Source organism: Rhinolophus hipposideros (assembly GCF_964194185.1).
Source record: "Rhinolophus hipposideros genome assembly, chromosome: X".
NCBI classification, from domain to species: Eukaryota; Metazoa; Chordata; class Mammalia; order Chiroptera; family Rhinolophidae; genus Rhinolophus; species Rhinolophus hipposideros.
Window position 1 is genome coordinate 112,496,869 of NC_138046.1, and position 19,704 is coordinate 112,516,572.

General features: G+C 42.3%; 1 protein-coding gene across 3 annotated transcripts in view; it reads left to right on the forward strand.

Moving 5' to 3' along the window:
- The window catches only part of SMPX (small muscle protein X-linked), a 61,819-nt gene that overhangs the window by 22,371 nt on the left and 19,744 nt on the right, over window positions 1-19,704 (forward strand). The gene's annotated exons all lie outside the window — the stretch shown is intronic.

Genomic DNA, 19,704 nt, shown 5'->3' on the forward strand with positions numbered 1-19,704 from the left:
GCCCTCCCTCATTCCATGCCACAGTCTCCCCACCTAGATGCCTATTCCTGAGGGGAGGATCAGAGGAGCAAGGAGCTGAGGAAGTTTAGAAGTGTATGGAGGGCAGAGACCAGGAGTTCAGACCTTGACCAGTGATCCTTGAGTGTAAGGCAGACCAAGAGAACCTGGTAGTGACTGTGGATGTGGACGAGGGTTGGTTAGGCTCTAAACTATATTTGCTGCCCAAGGAGGCACTATAAACGGCTCCTATGAGCTTATTTTCATTTTAATTGGAATGGGTCAATAAAGATCCCTTAGTGAGGGCTCAGCCTGGGCCTCCATCTGCAGACCTGACACCTGCGGACTGTTATGGGAATTCTGCCAGCAGGGGGCGTGTGGAATTGGCCCAAATCACAGCTCTTTCTCCTATGATACAATGAGAGCAAATCTACTTCATCCAACATTACTGGATCCTGCCGTGCACAGTCTATTCCATTTTTTTTTAAAGCAGAAGTTTAGAGGAGAGGAATCTATACTGGGAACATAAAACAGGTGTTTATCTGTTTCATTCGTTTGTTCATTCATTTGTTCATGTTTGTTCATTCATCCACTCATTTATTCAACCAGTATTTATTGATCATCTGCTATGTGCTGAACACTAGAAACATTTATTAATCATTTATCATGTGCCAGATACTGTGGGAAGAGGGTTATATCCAGTGTTTCCATTGTTTCTGTTAAGTCTCATGATATCCAACCATTGCCCCCATTGTTGAGATGAGTCTTATAGAGACTGATTTTCCCCATCCCTCATGCACCCTAAAAAGGAGGTCTGACCTCAAAGTTAGTACTGGCACCTACTTGTTAGACAGCTTCACTCATTCCTCCTGCTGCACCTTACAGAAGGACTGCATGCTTCCTGTGGGTGTGAGGGTGAGGTCTTCCGACCATAGAGATCATGGAGGCAAACAGGTCACTGGGGCCGGGCCTTGCTATGTCTCCTCCTGTGGACATAAGGAAGAACAGAATGTCCTGTGAGACAACCCCGTGAGTAATGGCAATGTTACTTGTGGCATGCTTATGCTGACTTATGAGAACATTTGCAAGTTAGTTCTACCAAAAAAAAAATGTCTTTATAGTACAGAGAAAGAGAGGAGCTGTTTTGAGTTAAAATAACAAAACAGTATCTAGTGTTTTCAACACAGTTGCGTAAAAGAAAAAAGGGGTAAAAATAAAACACAGTGGATTTTATGATCACAGAATGAATCCCAGGAACCTGGATGGGGACAAAGTGACATCAGCTGAAACTGGCCCAAAGCATGGTACACACACTTGCTATTATTTATGACAGAATGCAACCAATTGATGACTGAGCATCATTACACTCAGTCCTGCCATGTTGCCAAGCTGAGCTGAAATATTCCAGTATGTTTGGGAGGAAGCTGCATAACTTTCTTGTGAGAAAGCCCAGAGAAGGGAAATTAACTTTCTGTAATATTTATTATCATCACCCAACCAAGGCTCTTCAGTTAGACACATTAAGTTTTAACGTAAACTTTAAAGGGTTTCGCTTTTATGAAATCTATGTCGACCTAAATTTAACCCCAGTTCCAGTTTCAGAAGCACTTGGTTTCGAAGATTCAAGGAATGCTGTTTTAAAATTAGCTCCAAAATGATCTTGCAGTGTTATCTGGCAGTGAGGCTGATTTCATAGCCTGGGATCTATAATTACAGTAACGGGGAATAATCTCAACTCAATAAAATATCAAAAAGGTATCAGAGTAACCAGAACAAATTTTTTGTTACTTGATTTTCTCAGAGAGGACTTTAATGATTCTTCTCTTCAATAAATTTAATAATGTAAAACCACCCAGAGAGGCCGATTAGTCCTTATTCTATAGGAATGTGAAAATCTAAGTTATCAGGGTAATTGATCTGAATTCCAAATGAGGACAGTCATTGTTTTAAGCCAAGGAATGATCTTTATTTCTTGTAGGAGTATTAAGCTGGTTTGCTTTTGACTCATCAATTCCTGTCCTGAAAATATGTCATATTTTGAGACTTCCATGGTCATGGTTTGTGGTCACAGAGAGAGAGGATTTTTTAACATTGATTGATTCAGTGGACTCATAAGCAATACATACCCCGAAGCAGCCATCATTTAGCCCCTCACTGGTTGATTTCCTCCTTCTTAGAATACCACTTTGTCACCTATCCTCACCATGTATTGTTCAATGATTTGATTAAACAGATCATTCATTGTTTGAAGATTGAGTGAATAAGCCCACTGTGAAAACCACAAGACTCAAGGCTCAAAGTCCACACTGTAACTATTACAGTACTTTAGACATAGATAGAAGATGGAGAAGCGTCTCCTTCTATCTGAGATTAGCACCTCTTTTTAAGTGAGATTTTAGATTATTTCTATGCTCTGTATCATGGCTTGACTTATTTGTGGAAATTAATTAAAAATATTCCAGGACAAGAACCAGAAAGGCTAATCACTAGCCAGTTAGAGATCAGGAATCATAGCCTGTGGCAAAGGACTTAGGGCCTGGAGCCAATCAGGAACCAAAACCAGGCAACATGGCGACAGCAGAAAATGAGTCAAGACCAAGAGAGGCAGGAGTATCCCAAATGGGGCCCTGATCCAGGCTGGAACAGGCACAGGGCAGGATAGGGAGGATGTTCAGCCACATAATTCTCAGGATTCTCCTGGCTGTGATTTAAGGTGGCCAGATGGTGATTTAAGCAGGTCCAGGAGCCAGATGAAGAGACAGGACTAGTGGCAATGTCTGAAAACCAAGATCCCTGACAAGCTCCTATACCTGCTTTTTGTTGCATGACCAGGAATCCCTTATGTGCACCATCAGAAGCCACTGTCAACTTTTGCTTGCAGCTAAGTAGATGCCACCTCAGACTTCATGGACAGAGGTCTGGGGAACCTAGAGAAGGGCTGGTGTCCAGTAGACTCTGTGTCCATGTCTGCTCCCTCCCAACCCTCAGATGAGACAACACGTGCCTAATAAAGAGCCTTTGTAGCTTTTCTATAGCATAGGCCCTCTCTTCATCCTGTGCTAGGATATATAGATGTCAAACTTGGTTTCTGCTCTCAGGATATTTAAGTCTTGGTGAAAAGATAAAATAAAATACTTCAAAAGATAGATAACAATTCAAGTATTAGGTAGCAGCTCAGTGATTCAAGACATTCCACAGGTGTTTATGACCCACTAACACGTAGGCAGTTGAGAGAACTGATATTATGACTTATGAGAGGAGGGATTCATGATAGTTTGGGGTCAGGGGTCATTTCAAGGAGGTGGTGGGAATGGAATGGTTTAAACAGAGCCTCAGAGATAGCCTCTGGACATATGGAACGTCCAGAGCATCGTAAGTGGACCAGCCAGGTGAGACCAAACAATTGCTCTAAGGCAGGGGTGTCCAAACTTTTTTCAATGTTTTTTACCAAGGGCCATATGTGGTAAAATATAGAAACAGCTGGGCCACTCACTCGAGGTGAAGTGCGTATTGCCTCACCTGGTTTATTTAAGTAAACTAAATATATTTTTGGAATTTGTTGCGGGCCAATTAAAAATGGATTGCGGGCCGCAGTTGGCCTGGGGGCCGCAGTTTGGACACCCCTGCTCTAAGGCAATACTTAGATTTTTTGGGCAGAGCAAAACAAGATGCTACAACCCGCCCACACTATTTCTCCTGTTTTTCTAGCGGTAAAATAACTCAGTGATGATAAAAAATTGAAGAGGAACAAAATAAATATCAAAGTGGTAGCAAAGCAGCAATTACAGGAGAAATGATTAACAAAGGTAAACCCTAAGAACAATTCTACAATTATGTTAATGAACACAAAGACAGCAGCAATTGAAAGCACTAGAAAGAAACTGTCATTCTGAAGTTGTAGGAATTCCTCCTCTCTGTGTCGGACATTACAGCATAGTCAAATGTTGTATGGCAGCCAGATTTCACGATTATGTACTAAATCAGGGTTTCAGAAAAATGCAAAATTTTAGTGATTTTTAATCATTCACTTAGTAGCTTTTGGCCATGTATAAAAGTGAAAATCTATAGAGTTAATTCCCATTCGCCTTTAAGAACTGAGGAAAGCACCTGCATTTTTGCATCAGGAATTCTTTTGAGGACACTCAGTGGGTGTTGGATCACACTTTTAGAAACACTGCTGGAGGGCAATAAGTGAGAATGAGTTGGAATGATCTGCAACTCATGTGTACCCATACGCAGCCCCATGATCCCAAGTTAGTCTCTATCCCACACCCTGCCAACCAGCCTTGAATCTGGATTTTACAGATCTGAAAAGAACCATTATAATGCCTTATTGGGGGCGGTGTGCTTTCGCCTTTGAACACTCTGCTCCATCCCTGCCATCTTCTGTTTATGCTGTCACAATACTTACAAAAGTGATATAAATGATATATTGTTTTTCTTGTTCATATCTTCTTCATGATGCCAGGATATAGCTCCTTAAAGGCTGAGGCATATCTTGAGCACAGAAGGCACGCATGTAGAATGTTACTGGTGCCCTGCTCACAGCAAGTCTGGTGTCCTCTTGGGATATGTTCTTATAAACTTTCCAAGTCCTTGCATTCTCAGGGAGATTACTACTTAAAAGCAAGACTAGCTTTTCTTTCAAGAGTTGAAGGTAAATTTGTTGACCATGACTAGTAAAGTGCTCGGAAGTTTGACTTTAATTCACTGATAATAATTTTACTCTTCTGGGACACTGAAAATTTAGGGAAAATATCAAGTTTGGTTCATAGTCCTCAAAAGGGGTGAAAAACATATAAAATTCATTTAATTTTCAAGAATTCTTTGATTTTATTTTTCAAAGAACGTTTAGGTCCAGATAAGACATATTTACCAACCAGTTATCCAGAGAGATGCCATTTCTGATGGAGGAGAACATAAAGTGCTCATTACTTTTAAATGTTAAGCTTTACACATCATGGTCATTCCTGCTGATTCAAGGGCTAATTTTGAGAGTATTGGCAGGAGAGAAAATTGATGTATCTAGACGCATGATGAAAAGTGCACTCAGTATCTAACAACAGACTCCCAAAATACACGAAACAAACTGACAGAACTGAAGGGAGAAACAGACAATTCAACAATAATAGCAGGAGACTTTGATACCCCACCTTCAACCATGCCTAGAACTGGACAAAAAATCAACAAGGAAATTGTCTCAATCTGTTTGGGCTGCTAAAACAGAATACCATAGACTGGGTGGCTTATAAAGAACAGAAATGTATTTCTCACAGTCTGGAGACTGGAAGTCTAAGATCAAGGTGCTGGCAGATTTGGTGCCTGGTGAGAACCCGCTTCCTGGTTCATAGATGCCCACTGTGTCCTCACATGGTAAAAGTGGCAAGGAAGCTTTCTGGGGTCCTTTTATAAAGGCACTAATCCTATTAATAAGGGCTCTCTCCTCATGACTTAACCATCTCCCAAAGGCCCTTCCTCCAAATACCACCACATTGGGGGTTAGGTTTCAAAATGAATTTTTAGGGGACATAAACATCAGTCTATAGCAGAAATAAAAGACTTGAACAACACTATAAACCAACTGGAACTGACATCTACAGAACATTCCACCCAACAACAGCAGAATACACGTTCTTCTCAAGTGCATATGGCATATTGTCCAGTACAGGCTATATGTTAGGCCATAAAGCAAGTCTCAATAAATATAAAAGGATTGAAATCATGCAAAGTATATTTTTGGACTACAATGGAATGAAATCAGAAGTCAATAACAGAAGGAAGTTTGGGAAAGTTACAAGTTGTGGAACTTAACACACTTCTGGATAACCAATGAGTCAAAGAAGAAACCACAAGGGAAATTAGAAAATACTTCGAGATGAATGTAAACAAAAATACAACACACCCAAACTTGTGTGATGCAGCAACAACAGTGCTTAGAGGAAAGTTTATAGTTGTAAGTGCTTCTATTAAAAAAGAAGAAAGATCTCAAATCAATAACAAACCACTCAATTCGATATTAGCAGCTCCATATTTGGGAAACATACCCTTGATCATCTTAGAGTAAACATAATCCATATCTACATAAATGGCAGATGATTAAATTGATGTGTGAATGGGAAGTATCATCCCTTTCAAATGGTAAAATGCAATAAGTTTAAAAAACCTACTTGTATAAACACTATAACAATGTAATAGGAGCTGGCAAATTAAAAGTAATCACCTGTAAGATCACCATTTTAGTATAACACTCACTCAGATAGCTTCCCTTTGAGTCTTTTCTTTTGGGTTTACATATGGGATGCAATACAACAAAGTTGCTCACAATATGGGATTTGGGGTCATGAAGACTCATTCTCATTACCTTTCACCTTTGCAACTTTGAGCTCTATGTCTCTATTTCCTTGTTTCACAAAAAGCAGAAAATGGCTTCTCCCTCATAGGGTACTTGTAAAGGATTAAGGAGGTGTATTTTAAAAATTATATCCAGGCACAGCTCCTGGGATGGGGTAAATACTCAGTAAATGGGAACTGGTTCTCCTTTTACATTTTTCTTGTATAGTGTCATTCATAGCACTTGTACGTTTTTGTATATTTTACATTTTCTCATAAGAGTATTTTTATGTTGCTTTGCAACCTTCAGAATTAAGATGATTTATTTCTCATAGTTTTTCATTTATCATGATTTCATAACCTTTTCCCTCCACCAGAAGACAGAGGACATATTTATTGTTTTACATGGAGCTACACTTAAAAAAATCCCAACAACTTCTCCAAATGTATTCCCCGGTTTGCTGGAATTTTTTTTTGTCCTTAAATTTGAAATGTTCCCTGTTTTGACCCAATTATAGAAGCTCTATTCTTTCTTCGAAGGAAATGTTTTTATGCTGAGATTTTTTTCACTGTCTAGTGAAGCCACATTTCTTTTGATTTGTGATGCTATTTTTTTTTTCTGCTCCCCACTTGGTTAGGATAAAGATGGGTTCTGCAGTGGTTCTGAACTGCATCAAGGTTTTATTCATTTGTTTTCCTGCCTGGCAACGTTATTGTTCTAGGCCCTGATTACAGCCTGTATGGGCATAAAGTACTCTCGAGGGTGAGTGTGAGGGGCCTTTAAGCTGATTGTGGCAGTTGCTTTAAGAGCCTCTTTATAGTAAACACACAGATGCTACCAGGATAGTTTCTATTAAAACAGAGATCCGGGAAGGTTGGGGGTCGGGGGGTGGAATTGCTGAGACAGCTTTTAGGGAGTAGACCTAAGACCAGAGAAGAACTTCTGCTCCAGCCAGCTTCGCAGAGGCTAAGGTAATTCAGGACCCAAGTCTGTAGAACCTTGTACACTGACAAGTAGATTTTCATGGCTTAAGGTCACTTATGGCTGGCACTTGCCCTGCTCCCAATGCAATGGAACTCATTACCCTACCTCAGTGATTGGCAGGGGAGGAGGGCAATGTCTGTAGACAGTTTGGACAGTTTGAGTTGTCACAACTGGGGGGAGGTACGGGATGCTACTGTCACCTAGTGGGGAGACACCAGGGATGCTAGCAAATGTTCCACAATGCCCGGGGTAGCTCCCCACAACAAATAAGTATCCAGTCACAAATGTTAGTAGTGCTGAGTAAATAACCCTGATTTATCTACTTGAAAGTTTGATATCAGGACTAACTTGTTGCAAAGTTTCCTTTCCAAGCAATCGATGCATTGCATTTTACAGAAATTAAAACATTAATAAAAAGAGAACAGTAATTAATTGCCAAATATTTGTAATCTCTTCACAGTAAACAGAGACTTAGGAATAAATCACTCTTAAATATGATTCTTTTGTCAGTTGGTAAACAAAATATATTTATGGTATGTGGTATATATAGACTATTCCTGAGTTATAGTATTAGGCCTTAAATGCAACTATTTTTTATTGGTTCATTTTTTCATCGCAAATGTACCAGAAAGCAGTAGGTTATCTCAGCAGCTCATCAAGTCTTTAAAAATATTAATGTCAAGCATTACTAATCATCAGCACCAACATCAATGTCATCATTTTTACTGTCATCGGTAGAATTACCATTTAGTATATGCTCATGACATGCCTGAAACCTTGTCTTGTGTTTCACATACTTTATTTCATGTACTCTTTGTGCTGACTGCATGAGGCATATTCTATGATGCCCATTTCATTTATGGGAGAAAGAAGGCAAAGAGAGTTTATGTAACTTGACTAAGGTCACCCAGTTTGTAAGTCGCAGATGTGAGATGCAAACCATCATTTGTCATACTCCACAGCCAGTCCTTTCAATCACTATCACCCACTGCATTCTTAGAAAATGTTCTTTTAGTTGTAGTCTTCCAGGTTTTGCAAATATTTCACTGTTAGGTCAGAGTAAAGCAAACAAAGGCTAGAGACTGCAGAAACTGTCACCTCCACTAAGAGGTGATACCACAACTGTGACTTGTTGATTCATTCATTCATTCGGGTATGCATTCATTCATGTATTCAATGAGCATTTATTAAGCATAAAACATGCACCAGGTGCCCAGGATGTTGGCTTTGGGGATACACACATGAATCAGACAGAGAGTCTACCGGGTGCAGTTGAATGGGCAGCACATTGCATGGAATCACAAATAATTTGCTCTTTTTAAAGGGCTTGAAAAAAGGGAAGGGTTAATGTCTGTAAATGTCAGAGAAAGGATGAAAGAGAGCGAGAGAAAGACAAAGGAAGAGAAGAAAAGGAAGGAAGGGGGTGGGAGAAGAGAGGAGACAGAATAGCAGCTGATTGTGGCAGCACTGGGGGTAACAGGGAACTGGCCTGGGGCTGACAGAACTGCAAAAAATGAACGCCAGGCCTCTGCAGAGGCTGCCTTTGCTCCCCGGGATGAGCGAGGGCTTGGCAGGCAGCTCTGTGTCATCATGAGACAGCCGTCTCCTACCCATGAAGCCTTTTCTCTCATTCCCACTCACGCTGTGTGCAGCCCACGCAGCAACCCAGGCTTGACGGCATCGTGACAACGCTGCTCCTTTGAACTCCCTCCACACGTTGTGGCATTTGAGAAGGAGAAGGAATCACGAGGAGCAAATCAAGACTTGCACATTTCACTTGTACTCCCTTGCTGCTGCTCCCTGCCTGTGAACTGATCATCCCACACCCTCTGGTTTAGGGCTTTATGCAGATGGCGAGGTGGTAGCTGCTTTAATCCCAGGCAGGGCTGGTCAATTGGCTTCTCATCGAGGGAAATTTCTATTAAGCAGTCGACAGATTGCAGTCACTTTTGTCCAGGCAGGTGGCACAAAGCCTGCTCCGAATGATGCATCTTGACTGCTGAAAAAACAGCAGAAAGCAAGTGTGGCCTACTGCCCGTCAGGGGGTGCCTTCTGTAGAAGGGACAGTAGCACTTCCTTCCACCCCAGAAGAGCTGCCCTGACACGCAGCAGACACAGCTGAATCCTTAACAAGCAATATACATTTTACTGCCTAGATCTCATCTGACTCCCAATCTTAGATACAAATAATAGGAGTCATGGCTGCTCTTTAGTTCCAGGGGCAACAATTAATTGCTGAAAACTTACCAAACTGGTTTATTAAATTCTGAGTGTTCAAACATCCATTTATTCAGCCTCACTTAATTTTCATTTCCTAATCATTTTGTACACGGGCTGCTTGGAATTTACCTTGGCTGAAGTAATCTTTTTCTTTACAACGCAAGTTCACAGCATGAACTAAATTTGAATGGGAAGGATTAAAGCACTGGAATGAATTCATTCGTTTACGGAGTAAGCAAACATCTGTGCACTCACTATGTGCCAGGCCCTACACATTAGAGGGAGGCAATGCAAGGCAACCCCCTCAAGGAATTCACAGTCTAACTGGATGAGTATATGACAGGGGACTTTAGCACATATGGCTGCAGCAGGAATTAAGGAACAAGATACAGCCTTTGAATATAGGTGACGAAAACTCTAGACGGGATGCTGGAAAACAGATATTCTACTGAAAGAAGGTTGAAGACCATACACTTTTGAGGTGATTCAGGCATAGGTTTATGTCCTAGCTTTGCTATTCCCTTGGTCTGTGATTCAGCACGATCGCTGTTGCTTTTTCTGAAAAATGAGAACAATACCTACCTCACGGGGGCAATTTTGCTCCCCTCCCTAAGGGACATTTAGCAATGTTTGGAGACATTTCTGGTTGTCACACTTCAGGGTGGGTACTATTGGCATTTAGTGGGTAGAAGCCAGAGATGCTGCTAAACATCCCACAATGCAAAGGACAGGGCCCGTCAGAAATGTCGAAAGTGCTGAGGTTGAGAAACAGCAAATTACGCAGTGGGTATAAAGTCCTCAGCACACTGGTAGTTATTATTACTAACGATAGCATGCTACCATCGGAAGGAACTTAATTTACGACACTGGGCACTGGACACTGGACGAGCTGGATACCGTGGGACACACCTGCGCTACACTTCTAGCTATGTCACGTAGTAATTCTGTGTCCTTGGACAAGTTTCTGACCGGTCTGAGCCACATATATAAATAGGAACGATAATAGCAATCCTGAAAGGGAACCATGAAGACAGTGAGTTGACTCAGATGGGGCACCTGGCATGAACTGGTATCTAGAAGGTGTTCAGTCCCTTTGTTGTCCCCACAACTTGCTGATGCACTCTGCCCTCTGCCCCTTTCTTCCAAGGGCAGGGGTTGGTTGGTTGCTTTTCAAAGGAAATAGTCTCTAAAGAGTAGCTCAGCATATTTCCTCAGGGAATATGAAAAAAAAGTCACTGAAAATGAAAACCCACTAATTGCCTGTGACTAATATGAGTTCACTGAAGCACTTGTAAGCATCCGGGAGGATCTCTTGGTGTTTCTCAGTTACCACCTACTTTGAATCCCTTGAGCTTGAGCCAGCTCCTGAGATGATGTCTAACCTTCAAGTATCTTCTTTGTCCTGGAGGAGGCACTGCAGTCCCATTTTTCAAACCACCAGCTACTGTTTCCAAAGAAAATTGGTTAAAGAAATCCTTGGAGCTGCTATTCTCTTCCTATCAAGGAAAAGTGAAACAAGGCATTTCAGACACCATTTTTTCTGAGCATTTTGAATGGGCCTCATGGCCAAAAAGAGGCATGTCGTCTTTTTAGTAATCATTTGTGCACAGACTATGTACTATTGGAGTCTGGTCCAGAAACTAAAACAAGATGCATGTCAATCTAAACATGCAGAAGTGCTCTGGGTGTCTTCTCTATGACATCCTGTCCTGTTTTATGCCCCATTTATATCCAATTTCCACCTATTATTACTCTCCAGAAGTGCTTTCTTTTTCCTCCTGATGTTAATTTGATAATTAAGTAATGTCTACTTTTCAATAAGAGTGAAACAAGCAGGTAATCAGTAATAAACTCACACAGGTGCCAAAGAACATGGTGGCTTGGAGGCTTTGTGAAATGGCCATTTATGGGGACATCATGAGCCAGGCCACGAGGAAACAAAGGCTTATTTGTAGTTTTGTGGCAAAAACTAAATCACATCTCTTAACTAGAGGCTAGTTAATAAGTTAATAAGTTAATAAGCTAGTTAATAATATTAATAAGCCCTTGCACTTGATTTTCAGAATTCCAAAGTACTGTGTTCATTCTCTCTTTCGAGGCTCACAGCAGTTCTCTGAGCTAGGTGGGGCAGGAGTTGAATTAGTAGTTCATTCTTACATGACTTCAAACTTCACACAGGGTGGAGGATTGTGAGATGTATCGTCCTCTTCCTCCAGAGAAAGTTCATTTTTAAGACTAATTATTAATTAAGCCTAGTTAAGTCCATTTGTAGAAAATGAGTGTGATATCTTCTAATCAGAAAAGTGGGATCACCATGCAGCCTGCATGAGTTAGTTACAGGCGGAGTTAGTTACAGCCTGTATCATGGGCCCGAACTGAACAGATAATGGCTCTGCTTGTGCTCAGAAGGACTTTCCTCACTGACACAGAAAGAGTTAGGAGTAATCTAGCCACTTCTGTCTGTAGCTATATTTCAAAGGAAATGTACTATCGCAATTTTCATCTCTATTTACTGTTTTCTCGTGCCTAATTTTTAAAAAAAATCATATCGTGTCCTTTATACACATGTAAACACACACACACACACACACACACACACACACACACACACGGATTTGAAAATCAGGTTGAAATGTCTTAATTTCAGAAAACCCAGGAAGCAAGCAAATGGGCCTGGAGAAAACTTTTCTTTAAGATGCCCCCAAATCATCACCCTAAAAGTCAATCAATTCTTCTGGAAAGCTCTCCATTGTCACCAACGGCCAAGAAATGGCATCCCAGACTCCCTGCAGAATCATATATGAAGTTTACTGCTGGTTATCTGTAGTGGAGGAGGGAGCCTGGGATTCATCCTGAGACACATGCAATTCAATTACGGGCCAATCATAGTCCTGTTTCCACTGCCAGGAGCCGGCTACCCACCGGCTGAGCTGGTCTCAGAGCCTCTGGGTGGGCAAGGACTCCCAGTGCATAGGAAGAAGAGCTCGTGGCCCAGCTAAGACAAAACAGCTGATAATGCCTGGAGAGCAGCACAGGGAGCAAATGCAACTGCATTGGAATGACCCTTGAACCTCCTCCCCATCTCAGTGCCATCGCTTCATAACTGACTCCAGATTCAGTCTTCCCTCCTGGGTGGCACCGGTTCCCATTAGGTGATCAAATGATGAAATGCCAAGAGGTTAGGCAGGGCTTTGCTCCTGTACTTGGGGTCAATCTGCTGCGATCTTGCAGTCTTGGCCACGATGCTACCTAGAAACACAGTGCCTGAACACCTGCATCACCACCGACAACCTCACTGAACATGTACAAGTTCAAGTGCCAAGAAACTTGAGGTAGAAACTTGAGTTAGGCAAAAAATAAAGCTATCTCTATTAAACATCAAAACAACTTTGTGAAGTTTGGCCGGCACTTCCGACCGTACGAGATCATTTCAGGTCCACATTCCAGCATCCGACAGCGTAGCCATTCCTCCAGTCTGGCTTTGCATGTCTGATCCGCCAATTTGAGAAGCTTGTCTCTCTCTTTAACCGAGATCTTGAGGGGAGTGGGGGGACAAGGCAGCACCAAGGACAGCATCCTGTGGGGTGCAAGAGTGGAAACTCTAGATTGGCCTAGAGCAGTGGTTCTCAAACTTTCTTGTTCACCAGCTTCATCTGGAGGGCTTCCTGAAACTTAGATTTCTGGGCCCCTTGTCCAGAGTTTCTGATTCAGTAGGTCTGGATTCAGTAGGCACTCCTCGAATGCACATTTCTGACAAGTTCCCAGGGGCTGCAGCTGCTGTTTGGAGGCCACACTTTGAGAACCACTGATCTAGAACCATCAATCTAGATTGTTTAGGCCTGGACATTCAAAATCCCCTAACTATTCCATCACCCGGTCCACAGTTTTATAGCTAGTATCCAAAGGTATAGTGAGCAACCTGGTCAAATTGCCTTGCTGAAATTCAGATATCTGAAGCATCAGTGAAGCAACAATCATTAATGCTTATAATGATGCTTCCAAGGGCCAGGCACTGTGCCAATCACTTTACCTTGTGATTCTTAAGTGAATTAGTATCCTTAAGAGCTCCATTTTACTGGTGAGATAACTGAGGCACAGAGAAGTTATGTGACTTCCCCCAAGGTGGCATAACTAGACAGTGGGGCACCCAGGATTCAAATCCAAGCTGTCTGCCTCTTAACCATTCCCCTGAGCTGACTCTCCATGTGGCAGGTAGGGAAAGCTTCATGGGGGTGAAATGTGCTGTGTAAATTATGAGGACAATCCTAATATAATAGATGAGGAATTCTGCCAGTAACATCAATCTACCTACCAGTTACTTAACCTCATTGATATAATATTTCTGTGTCTGTTTATTAAGTTGTGACCCTGCTACAGCCCAAGAGTTGGCAAACTGGGGCCCACAGGCCAAATACAGCTTACCACCTGGTTTTATTTTTAGTTAAACTTTTTATTTTGAGGTAATTCTACATTCACAGGCAGTGCAAAGAAAGAAAAGGAATCATTTTTCTAATGTCTATAGAAATATTTCTAAGGAAGGCTTTGCCAAATTTCAAATATATGCAGAGACCAAAAACCTCGGGTTGATCATCTTCATTCGAGTATACTGTTATGGATGGCCAGGTAGTAGAAGCAAGACACAAAAGAGGTTCTAAATTTGAACACTTTTCAAGTCCAATACAAGACAGCACCAGGATCACACAGCTACTTGGCTGATTGATAGGCAGTTGTATAGCTTTTCTCAAATATTATGACATAAGAACTGAAGCCAGTTTCTGAATGACTGAGTGGTCTAGCCTTGGGCTTTGGGTGAGAATGACTTATTTTTATTCTAGTTTCCTCCTGAAGTCAGGCAGCAGCAAATTGTTTGATACAGTTAGACCCTTGGTCCTCAGAATGGACTGCACACCAGGATCCTCTGAACTGGCCTGAGTGCCACCTCTGATCAATTAATTCTTTGAGGGAGTGCTATGTGTCACAGGAGCCTCCAATGAGTCTAATGCGCAGCTGGGGTCAGAAGGACTGAGTTAGAGGATGTTTCTCAGATCCTCCCTGGAAAAACCACATTGAAATCTTTCTTGCTTGGAAAAGTATTTCTTTGGTTGAATGTCCAGGTTGCTGGGATGAAAGTCTCTAAATGTGGACAAGAGCCAAGTATTCTTGGAAAGCCATGCAGCATAGATTCAGAGAGTGATCCAGTGGCGAGCCACCGCCTCTGCTTGGGATAGAACATGGGGAAGAGATGCTAAGTTAATGAGACTGCCATTTGAGTCCAGAACAATAGCCATACTGGACTGAGGATACTCGGGTCCACATAGTGAGCGTGCTGTGCCTTGTCAGTGTTGTGATGTGTGTCTAGCCAGCAACATGTAGAGTCATATTCTCATAGGTCAGGGACCATCAGTGTCATTTCGTTTAACCAACACACAGCCCCGTAGTTCCTCTCTATACTCCTTGCTTTCCAGATATGTTCCTCACCCTGGAGAGTTACTTGGGTTTAACAACGAACTCAGCAACTTTTAACCCCTATCCCAATTCAGCCAGTGTTGCTGTTCCCTCCAAATAATCCCAGTTGCACCCTTTGGAGTGACTCATTAAATGGAGAGTCCAAGTACACCCCCATTCTATTGGTGTTCCTTTTAACAAGTTCAGTCTCGGGTGTAAATGTAATATAGGTGGGTTATGTTTCAGTGTGCTGTGCTAAGGACTAATTGATGGGTCAGCCAGCTATGTTGGCCTGATCCCACAGAGTTGAATCCATGAGTTCTCAGGATGCCAGGTCTCGAGTCTGGCTACTCACCATTTCAGAAATGCCCAAAGCAATATGGTTATAATCTGAAGCTAGGATCTGGTTTTGGGCATAAAGGAAATGCCAGCTTTTTATGATTTTGACCAGTAACACCTATTCATTGACACATAAATTATAAGAGCTGGACTTTGCTTAAGGCAACTGTATTAGTTACATATTGTTGTGTAACAAATTACCCCAAGTCTAGAAGCTTAAAACAATAATGAATATTATTTCGGAGTTTCTGCGGGTCAGGGATTCAGAAGTGGCTGAGCTTGATGATTCTGGCCTGGGTCTTTCAAGATATCAGCTGGGACTGCAGTTATCTAAAGCCTTGACTCAGACTGGAAGATTCACTTTCAAGATGGTGCACTCATGCTGCTGGCTAGTTGGCTATGACTGTTGGCAGAAGGCTTTGGTGCCTTCCCATATGGACCTTGCCATTGGGCTTCTTCAATGCCCCTACAACATGGCAGCTGGCCTCCTCCAGGGCTAGTGATCAAAGAGAGAGCAAAGCAGAAGCTGCAATAGCTTTTATGACCTAGCTCTGGAAGTTACACTCCACCATTTCTGTAATATGCTTTTGATTACACAAGTCAGCTCTACTCAGTATTGAAAGGGACTACACAAGGGTATGAATACCAGGAGGCAAGACTTACTGGGGCCTATCTGGGAGGATGCCTACAATAGCAGCCCAGCTCTCTTTTTTAACCGATGAGCAAACTGAGGTCCAGAGAAGGGAGCTTTGCCCAAAATCACAGAACCTTAACATTTCAGTATTTGCTTTTCTTTCAATCCCACTCATCCTGCCACCCACAATTTCTTGTGTTTATTTAAAACACCAAATATTTATCTTCGGGGAGATTATTTGCAAATGTGAAGCCAGTTTCCCTGGTGTTTTAAACACAGAAAGCCTTTATAAACCAGGCAACCTATAAGCCAAGTGCATATTCTGAACACTGGGGAAAGGTTTTCTTCACTTCTTTGAGTCGTTAGGGAGGAGGTATTCCAAAAAGAGAGAAAAGAAAGCACAGCCTCTTAGCGAAGGCAAATCCAGGGTCTGAGGGATACATTTTAGCTTTTACACACTGTTCCCTCTCCTCGGCTTGTTCTGAGGGTGAAAAAGAGAACCACTATGAGAAAAAAAGAAAATGAGGAACCAGAAAAAAACAGAGAGTCTCACCCCAAATCAAACCAATGGAAGGGCCACCCTCCTCAGGGCTTGCTGCTTCATTAATCCCAGATAAAAACAGTGATCTGGCCACAGGCACCCCTCAGGAGAAGTGAAATTTGTTGTTGTGTTCTGTAAAAACTTACGTTTCTGAAAACACACCCACAAACACACACACACACACCCACACACAGATTTTTAAGCACAAAACTCAAAACTGTGATAAATACGATCAGTTCTTTTCTTTTCAGGATTTTCTTTGAAACACCCATCTTCTAAGAGAGGCAACAACAAGAAAGAAACCTCTTGTATATTCTCGTCCTTTTTCAATCAGTTAGAAAACAACAATGCCTGTCATCTCTGATCAACGTGACTAGTCAGGAGACATTATGACTTTCTCCCTACCTGACCTAGTTTGTCTAATGGGGCCCACTCCTTTGCCCTCTGACAAGCCACCTTCTCTCCTGAGTTCCATTTATAGCAGGGCTTTGTTAATGGCTAAATCGTTAAGAACGATCTGTCTCCCTCCCAAGGTTTACTTCCCCTATTCAATAAATTAAGCCATGGGATCGGAGAGACTGTCCATTTCTGCTTTATTTAAGCTCACATTCTTCCTAGCCCACAAAATACCGCCAATTCGTCAGGTGAGAGCAGTATGAGCCCCACTGTTCACCTAGCAGTTTGTGGTCACTAGCAATTTGTCTCGTATCTAGTTCTCCAAGTAATGCTTGTGTGGTCCATGGGAATTTGCCTAAGCCCTTGAAGGAAGTCTGAGACCTGGAGCTGAAATGCTTTGGTGGGGAGCCCCTGGACCTTTGCTAATGGTGAAGGGCCCCCTTTCTCAATCCTCAGGCAAGGGCCCTTGGTCAAGTGCTATGAGTTTCTGATATGTTTGATTCCTCTCTTCATCTTGAAAGGTTTGTAAACTCCATTTATCCACCATTGTTGTCACTATCACACAGGTGACCTCACTGAATAACTGGAGCATTCATGGCCCACAGCTGTCAAAGTGACCTGTGCACCTCACTCCTCAAAGCCTTTTCTCTCGTTTCTGGTTGCCAGAGCCCTGCAGTCAACAGACCTTTCAAAAAAAGAAAAACCACAAAAGTGATAATGTCACTGCCCTGCTGAGCACCCTTCAGTGGCTCCCCATTACCCTCAGGGGCTGCATTAACTGGCTCAGACTCACTAGTTTTTTCCCACATTACATTTCTGCCCACCCAGGGCATTCCTCGTTACAACACCCTAGTGAAATTCTCCCATTTCATGGTGGTGTCATGCTGACTCTAGGCCTTTACATATGCTCAGAATATTCTTTACCAATCTCTCTTTCTTCCCCTACTCATTAGCTGGCTAACTCCTACCCATAATTCAGGTCTTAGTTTTAATACGATTCCTGAAAAGCCTTTCCATAGACTCTTAAACTGGATAAAGTATCCAGAGCTTCCTGTGTTTGTTCCATCACAGCAGGACTCATCACCACGGAGGAGTGGATTGCTGTCACTTATGTTACTGTCTGCCTTTCCTTCTAGACTTTCAGTCCCACGAAGGGTGATAACTTGTCCACTAGTGTATCCACAGTGCCTAAGACACTTTCTGACATATACTGTAACCAAAATAATACCAGGCATCTGCTTTCCATCTTTAAGATCATTTAAGCACAGAGCCTCATACAAAAGAAACATAAATCGATTGCCAAACATAAATTGATCACCAAAAGTGGCCTCAAAAAGGAACGCAAATCTTCACCTAAGAGAGATTTACCTACAGTGAAACTACTTAAAAATCTCTTGATGCATTATCAGCCCAAGATGCCTTCATCCTAGAGACTTCTTACCCCAAATCTTTCTTCATTTTTCCCCCAAATCCAGTTATTCACTCATTGCTCCAGCCCCTTTTCCCCCCTGTAATTTAATTCACACCTTTCATTTCTGCTCTCCATCCATTTGGAGCTCTGCCAACCATCAACATCACAGAGCTTGAGGCCAAGATGACAAAGACTGAATCTCGCTTGGAAGGCAGAGGGAGAGGAAGGATGTATTGACTTATAAGCTTTTTGGAGGTCTTTGTCTCAGAATAATAGTAACTGTCAATGCACATTTATTGAACATTTACATGTGGGAGGAATTCTGCTAATGCTTTAATATAGTATCCTCACAACAATCCTATGAGCTTGATACTATTATTTTCCTGTACTTCAGAAGAACACTTGCCCCAGGTGACACAGCTAGGAAGCAGGAGAACTGGGATCTGAAGGCAGAGTCTGTACTAAGATGTCTCCATAACAGGCACTCAGCAAACACTAGTTGAATGTAGATAGAGTCCCACCTGGGAAGCAGTTTGGGAGCTGGCAAGGCAAAGGGCGTTAAAGCAATTTCTCTGATGAATTGATCATAAGTACATGTCAAAGCTTTATTTCAAAGTTGATTAAAGAGGCTTCAAAAAGCCAGTTCAAAAACTTGGAATAGGAAAAAATATGGTTAGATAACACTGTTAGACCAGATGCAAGTGGTCGTTAAACTTTGTGACATGGCTAATTTAGTGAGGCAGGTAAATCTAATTTCCCAGAAGGGACTCTTAATTTTATTAAAGTTGATCAGAAAATCATTCATATATTTTATCAGAAATGCTTCCCAAAAGGGGCCACTCATCACACCAGAGCACACAGTTGTCCCGGATCAGGTTTGGGATCATTTTCTCAACCTCAGCACTATTGACATTTTGGGCCAGATAATTCTTGGGGGTGGGGCTATCATGGGTACCACTGTAGGATACTTAGAGCATCCCTGGCCTCCACTCACCAGGTGCCAGTGGCATCCCTTCCTCCCGGTTGTAATAACAGAAAAATGTCTCCACATATTGCCAAATGTCCACCAGGGGGCGATATACCCTACTGCCCCCCACCGCCCATCGAGAACTGCCCCCCATTGAGAACCACTGCTCTAGAGCCTTGGTTCTCCAAGTGTGGTCCGTGGGCCAACAGCATCCTTTTGGAGGGTTGCTAGAAATGCACAACCTCGGGCCCCACCCAGACCTCCTGAGTCAGGATCTGCAGTGTAACAAGATCCCCTGGTGCTTCTGTGGACATTTACGTCTGACAAGCGTTGCTTCTAGGTCAGTGGTTCTCAACCTTGGCTGCACATCAGAGGCCTGGGGAGCTTTAAAAAAATACTGATCCAGCTCCAGAGACTCTGGTGTCATTGGTCTGGGCCA